Consider the following 7,537-nt stretch of genomic DNA (forward strand, 5'->3'; position numbering starts at 1 on the left):
ACATAAGAACACACAGGTTTTCCAGCACACCAAGCACACTATGAAACATGCTGGCAAGCCTTCAGGGAGGGGTGGAAAAGGGGGCAGAGAGAGAGAGAGCTATAAGTCCCTCCCACCCCCCAAACTAAGACTCAGCCTCTTTCCTACAACTAGCAGGTGTGAGGCTTCTGATTCTATTGGCAGCAAGGAGAGGGGAGCAGTGCCACTGCCTGAGTCTGCATCCCCTCCAATAGCACCAGCCGTGATCCCCCCACCACCACCATGACAATAAGCAGCACCAGCATGACAATCTTCTCCACCCCCATTTCACTTTCTGAGCCTTTCAGTGCCAGAGGAAGACATGGAGGAAGAGCTGGATCTGAGTGCCATAGTGAAGGAAATTCTGGGGATGAAAGGGGAATCATCTGAGTTTGTGCTCCACACCCCTCAAGTTTCCTCTGGAGCCAGGTCTCCTTTCCCAGAAGGCACTTCAGAGGAGGCCGAGGTAGAGGTTGTGTAGGCAAGTGGCTCAGCTTCTCCTGTTGCTGTGCCTGTGTCTGCTGAGGAGGGGAGAAAGGCAGCATCTGGACATGCACCCACACCCCAGAAGAGAGTGGGTAGTGTGGTCTGGAATAATTTTGACTTGGCAGATGATCCCACACAGCTATCTGCCTGCACTGCCGAGCCAAAACCAGCTGGGGCAAGAGAACAAAACACATGAGCACCACAGAGATGCTGATGTATCTCTGCAGGCACCACCCCCTTGCTCTTGCTCTTCCTCAGCCTGGCACCAGTGGGAGACCAAAGCCTACCTCTTGCTCCAAAGCCTCCACCCCCCTGAGGCAGAGGCAGGCCACCCTGGAACAGTGGGGGAAAGGCAGGCACACAGGAGGGCACATTCCCAAGGTGAGCAAGGTCACCCAGCATATTGGGGAGATGCTTGCTGTGAATGGCCAGCCTTTCTCCTTTGTTGAGTAGCCAGGATTCAGGTGGCTCATGGCACTCATGTCTCCATTGTACATAGTGCCCACACACACCACCTTCAGCAGAATAGTGGTGCCCTCCCTGTATGAGGCATGCAGAGAATACTTGAGGAAGGAGCTGCACAAGGCAGGTCTGCAAGTGGCCTTACACTTCACCTCAGACATCTGAAGCAGCTGGAGCGGAGATCAAGCCTACCTCTCCCTCACAGGGCACTGGTGCTACCAGTCAGGCTGTCAGTGGGTTCTCCTTAAAGCCAAAGTGATGGATGAGTCCCACACAGCAACCGAGATCATGGGGACCATGAACTGCTTGGTGCAGAAGTGGCTCGATGGGCAGGGCGAGATCACCTGTGGGTTCATGGTCACTGACAATGAGGCCAATATGCTCAAGGCGGTGTGGCACACAAGTTCCACCTCATTGTCAGGGACGCCTTGGAGGGGAAAGGGCTTCTAGTGACAGTGCCAGCACCACCAACAAGTTCTTTTCCCAATGCAGGAGGGTGGCAGGTTGTAGTGTGACATAATTTCATAGATTTTATAGATATTTCAATGTCTCTATTGAATCCATGATTTTCTGTACCTATGAGGTTGATGAAGTGCAGTTCATAGACTCATCTATGAAAAGTAGTCTGTAATTCCCTTTGAGAATCAGGCCTGGGAGACTGGAGACAGATGGTCTGTTCTTTTCTTTCATAGATTTTCGGTATGTTCTCATTCTGGTGCACACTTGTTGCTTGGTGTCTCCTGTGTATTTTTCGTCAGGGCATTTGGTGCCCTGATGGAGATATGTATTATGAAGATATCTCCATGCTAGAGATATTTTTGGCAGGTTTTGCATGCTTTGTTCTGACAGATTCTGGATCCATTCAGCGTGCTTTGGGCTGTAGGAAGTTGACTTCTAGTGATGAGGTTAGCGAGGTTCAGTTCTTGTTTGAAATTACAAACCACTTTTCACAGATGAGTCTATGAACTGCACTTCCTCAACCTTCTAGGTAGGTATAGAAACTCATGGACTCAATATAGACATTGGAATTATGACACACTACAACCTACCAGACATCTGACTCCCCAAGTACCTCTCCACTTTTACCTGCTACATTGCCCTTTCCCCCTACTCCATCTTGTCTCTCATCCCCTGACACCTCCATTTCCATTTTCACTGACTGGCTTTCTTGCCTGCATTGCATGCCAGGCTCTGGCTTCTTTACTATTCCTTCCATCCAGGAAGAGCACATACACCAAATGCAGGTGCTTCCTTAACCTGACAAAGGGTTTTCAACCCAAAAGCTTGCTAAGATATTTTTCCAACTATTCAGTTGGTCTACTAAACAATATCAGATTGACCCAAATAACTTTGTCTTCCATATCAATAGACTAACAAGGCTACAACCTACACCCCGGCACCTGTCCCCACTCAGCTGACCGGAAGGAAGCAAGGCCTTGGGCACATCTAAGCCCCAGGGCTCGGGCTGGCAGGGGGAGTTCTGTGGCAGCTGCTGGAGAAGAAGCTCCTGCAGAAAAGGAAAGAAAGCCTCTGTGACAGTCTGGCTACCAGAGATGCTAGTGCTACTGTGCTGCCTACCTGTTTTTATTTAGAGTAGTGGACCATACTGAAGCTGTAGGGGAGGAGGACACCTCACTGGGGTGCACTACCATGTCGTGTAGAGACCCCAACACCAGTGAGGATGCAGCGACAGGGGCATAGAGAGCCCAGTGACAATAGAAGGTAAAGTGAGACCAAGCACCCTCACAATCTCACCCGCCACGTCTTTGATGTTCTGTAGTTATGTAGGGAGGCTGCCCTTCATTCCCTTGGCTACAGTTCTTCTGGTTCCCCCTGTGGCTTGGTTCTATAATGGGGTTCTGGGCACCCCAGCCTTATGGGCTATGCGTGGCTCCAACCGCTCCGTACCACGCCCTAAGCTTCGCAGATGTACTAGACATTATCTGGTCAATTTCACTCTCCTGCGTCCCATCAGCACTTCTGGCTTGCCTCGCAACCGTGTCCTCTGGCACTCGTCAATCTCTGCCCCTGCTCAGGGGCACCTCACAATGGCCCGCTCCAGGGCGTCTCACAACTGGGGTCGGTGTTGTGCCCTCTCTGGCACCAGGGTCCCCATGCTACCACGGAGCCCCTATGAGGCCTCCTCCAACCCTTAATAGCCTCACCCGGTCCTCTGGTGTAACAACAACAACAAAAGCAATAACACAAGCCAATCAGCTATAATGAAAATCTAAGCCTCCTAGCTAAAATGTTCTCCAAACCACATCATATCTCTCACCCGTGTAACTAGCAGCTTGTACATCCAGGCCTTTTCCCTTTTCCACCTTCAGGGCTGAGCTCTTTTCCTTAGTCAAGCAGTCCTGCTTCTGTCTGGCTACCAGTTGAGAGAGAGCACTCACAGTCTCCAGTCTGGGTCTTATAGCAGTCAGCCCTGCCCCTTCCGGTCAGCTGACTTACCAGGTGTGGGCCCTTAGCACCTCCTGGTTGCCCCTAGCAACCAGCACCTGAGCCCATACTGCTGCTTTTCAAGTAGCAGGTGCCTTAGTGCCCTGCTACACACCTTTCCCCTCAAGTTTTAAACTCACCAGACTGAGTCTTCAGTCTTATCTGCATTGCCTTCGCAGATCTCTCAGGCCCGGGTTCTTGTTCTTTGGTCCTCTCAAACTCGCACTGGCAGAGGTTTTAAGGCACCTCCTACCCACCTTTTACCCAAGGCGCACCGTGTGGGATTTTCTGGGATTTGCCCCACTGCAGGCAGTCCCCCCATATTAGCCAACCTTGGTAGATTGCCTTCTCTGACTGTTGAGATCCAGCCTACCCCCTAGGGTTTTCGTTCACTCTTCTTGCCTGTCTCTGTTCCATCCCCGCATATCCTGGTTTTCTCCTCTGAACCCGTTGTGCAGTCTGTTGCCTCTCTATAGCACCCTGGAGATCCTGGATCCTTCCCCAGGTCTCCCACTGCTGGTCTAATGCTCTTTGGGCATACTCTATCCTCCAAAATTCTATCTTGCTGTGTCCTGTGGGTCTTCCTCCAGGTCCCTTATAGATCTTCACATAAGCTACTCCTCCCACCTTTTCTTCGATGATATTCCTCAGTGACCGCCATCCAACCTGTCTGGGGACATTATTTACATAAATCTCCAGTCTTTTCTCCTGCTCTGGTTCCCCTTTTGGTAATTGCTTTTTATACCTCATCTCCTGCCCCTTGGCACACCTTCTTATGCTGGGCTTCACTGGTTCCCTTCTCATCAGGTGTATCCTAGACCTTTGTTGCACTGAGCACCTAGCCGCTTGCATCTTGTTTATGCCAATTGCATAAAAAGTCTCACTTCCTGGGGAAGCCAGTTCATTCTCTCCAGCTGCCCCTGCCTTTACCAGTTCTACTGCCCCTGGCTGCTCCTGGCTGGATATTATGCTTCCTCCCTTCTCTTGCAGCAGAAGTAGCTCCCTCATTTGGTATCTCAGCCGGTTCATTTCCATGGCATTCTGCCTCTGCCACTGTTCCCATGTCTGGTCCCATTCTGTCAGGGATGTTAACAGGGCCTCCTTATGCAGGATCCCCGGTTTGTCCCCCACAGGTCTCTCTTCCACTGTCTCTCTTGCGGCCCTGGTCCTGCCTCCTCCCTAGAGTCCTCTGGGCCAAGGTCACTGGGGAATTTCTCTGACCCGAGGTCTGCCCTAATCTTAGACCGGGTGTTCCCCAACTACACATCCACCTCCTTCAGGGATTCCTTCAGTACTTCTGTCTCTCAAAATTCTGTTTTAACTGCCCCCTTTTACTCTGCTAACTGGATTTCAAGACCCTCCAGACTGTCTCAAGGGTCTGCACTTGTTCCACCAGGCATTCCTTTTCCTACTCTATGATCTGCAACTGAGCCCACAATTGCTCATTTTCCTATTCTCTGGTCTTCAGCTCCCCTTCCAGGGACAACCTTTGCTCACCGATCATCCTATAATCATTCATACACCATTGCCCTTTCTCCAACTCCTGGTTGAACTTCTTATCTGTTTCGACTGCCAGGTTAGGGCTCTCTAGCATCTTGTTCTTCATTTCTTGTACCAGCTCCTCTACATGTAAACTTCTCTGCCTCCAGTCCTCTAGTTGTGCCTCTGTCTGTTTCAGAGACTCCTTGAGTTCTTCCCCTGAGTCACTCTCTGCCCACAGCCCTTCATTTTCCTGCTTCAGCACCTGAATTTCTTGACCCATCCTTTGTACTTCTAGTTGTAACTGATCATTTTCTGCCCTGGTCCCCTCTTCCTTAGCTTGGCTATCTTCTAAGCTGATTGTACCTGTTGCACCAGCTGTTCTTTTTCTGTCTCCCCCTTCTGCAACTGGGCACGTATCTCCTCATCTTTCCCTCTGACTTTTAGATCTCCTTCTAGGGACAGCCGATGTTTCTTCAACACTTCATAACTTGCCCTGAACATCTTCATCTGTTCCACCTCCTGCAAAAGCACCTTATCGGTCTCTGCTGCTTATGCATAACTCTCCTGCAACTTGTCCCGCATTTCCTGTGCCAAATCTTCTGCCCAGCTACTTCTCTGTTGCCAACTCTCTAACTCCTCCTGTAATTCCCTTATCCGGTCCTCCATTTCTTGCATTCGGTTGTCCGCAAGTACTTTCATGGCTGTAGCCACTTCCAGCTCCCATTCTAACTGGATTACCTCTTCTTCCAGTCCCTCTCTCTTTCTTTGTGTGGCAAAGTTGTTGGGTCTCCGGACTCCCCTGTTCCTTGCCTGCACAGTCCTTATCTTGCTCCTACCCTCCCCAGGTTGGCCTTGGTCCTGCTCCTGAAATTCCAGGCAATAGGTATCCTTCCTTCAGCCCAGCTGATTGAGCTGTGGCCCCACTGCCTTCCTACCAAAACCGTCTGTCTATATTATAGCCTGTGGGTTCACTCCTGCTTCATGCACGGCCAAGCGTTTCCTAGCCAATGCACCACTTGTGACAACGTGGGGTCCTAGGGGTGGCCGTGATCTCCCCTAGCACCCCCTACCATGCCAAGTCAGTGTTAAAGCACCCTCACAATCTTGCCCACCACGTCTTTGATGTTCTGTAGTTATGCAGGGAGGCTGCCCTTCATTCCCTTGGCTACAGCTCTGCTGGTTCCCCTTGTGGCTTGGTTCTATAATGGGGTTCCGGGCACCCCAGCCTTATGGGCCATGTGTGGCTCCAACCACCCCTGTAGCACTCCCCAAGCCTTGTAGATGTACCAGACATTGTCTGGTTAATTTCACTCTCCTCTGCCCCACCTGCACTTCTGGCTTGCATCACAACTGTGTCCTCTGGCACTCGTCAATCTCTGCCCCCGCTCTGGGGCTTCTCACAACTGCCCGCTCTGGAGCTTCTCTTACCGCCCACTCTGGGGCTTCTCGCACCACCCGCTCTGGGGCTTCTCGCACTGCCCACACTGGGGCTTCTCGTCCTGCCCGCACTGGGGCTTCTCACACCCTGAATGCACCCCTGAATGTTATGCCCTCTCTGGCACTGGGGTCCCCATGCTACCGTGGAGCCCCTATGAGGCCTTCTCCAACCCCTAATAGCCTCACCCGGTCCTCCGGTGTAACAACAACAACAAAAGCAATAACACAAGCCCTGCTACAGTGCTGTTTCTCAGAACCCCTGCACCTATCTCCTTGAAATTTGGCAGGTGTTATGGCCTCAGCAGGGGCTACGAGGCCTGCTGTTTTCACCCCACTCTGAATTAACACACACACAAACTCACACATGTCACAAGTGTTGCTTGCCAGCATCTTGAGGTGCAGTTTCCCAGAAATGCTTGTACCTATCTCCTTGAAACTTGACAGAGTTTGTGGCCTCAGCAAGGATACCATGCCTGCTGTTGTCAGCCTGTGCCTTCATATTTACAAATGATACGAGTTTTGCTCTGAAAAGTTTGAGGTGCAGTTTCCCAGAACCCCTACACCTATCTCCTTGAAGCTTGACAGACTTTGTGGCCTCAGCAGATTCTACCATTACTGATGTTTTCATTCAAATTAGAAAAGAAATGACAAAGTTATCAGCATTTTCATGATTCCCCTATGGGCAAAATGTCAAAACATGTTGAAAGAGAATTGAAACAACAAAACAGTTTTATGAAATGATACAGAACTTTGTTTTGAAACAGCAGAAGAAAACACTGTCCCTTTGAAATGGCAAAAAGGAAGTTGAAACAAAATGGTGGTGTTTTGCACAGCCTTAATGGAGAGTACTTGATGCCTTCTGTTTCCAATGACTTCAGCACTTGCAATAACACTTTTATCTCAGGCAGGTGCTGTCTCCTTTTCCATTTTTGAAAGTACTTGTGGAATGTATTCGTCTTTTATGTAGTTGATAGCAGTTTGTGTGAGATATGTGAATGTGCCTAATGTGCACATGACAATATTATGTTAGACTCATAGAATCATAGAGGCATAGAGAAACATGTCTGGAAGGGACCTCCAGAGGTCATCTAGTCCAATGCCCTGCCTGAGGTAGGATCATTCCTATTCAGTCCATTCTGAGCAAACCCATAGTCTAACCTTTTTGTAAAACTGCCATCAACCCTGACACAAGACAAGACATAACACC

The sequence above is a fragment of the Crocodylus porosus genome, unplaced genomic scaffold (genome assembly GCF_001723895.1).
Source record: "Crocodylus porosus isolate Cpor-Errol unplaced genomic scaffold, CroPor_comp1, whole genome shotgun sequence".
Classification (NCBI taxonomy): domain Eukaryota; kingdom Metazoa; phylum Chordata; order Crocodylia; family Crocodylidae; genus Crocodylus; species Crocodylus porosus.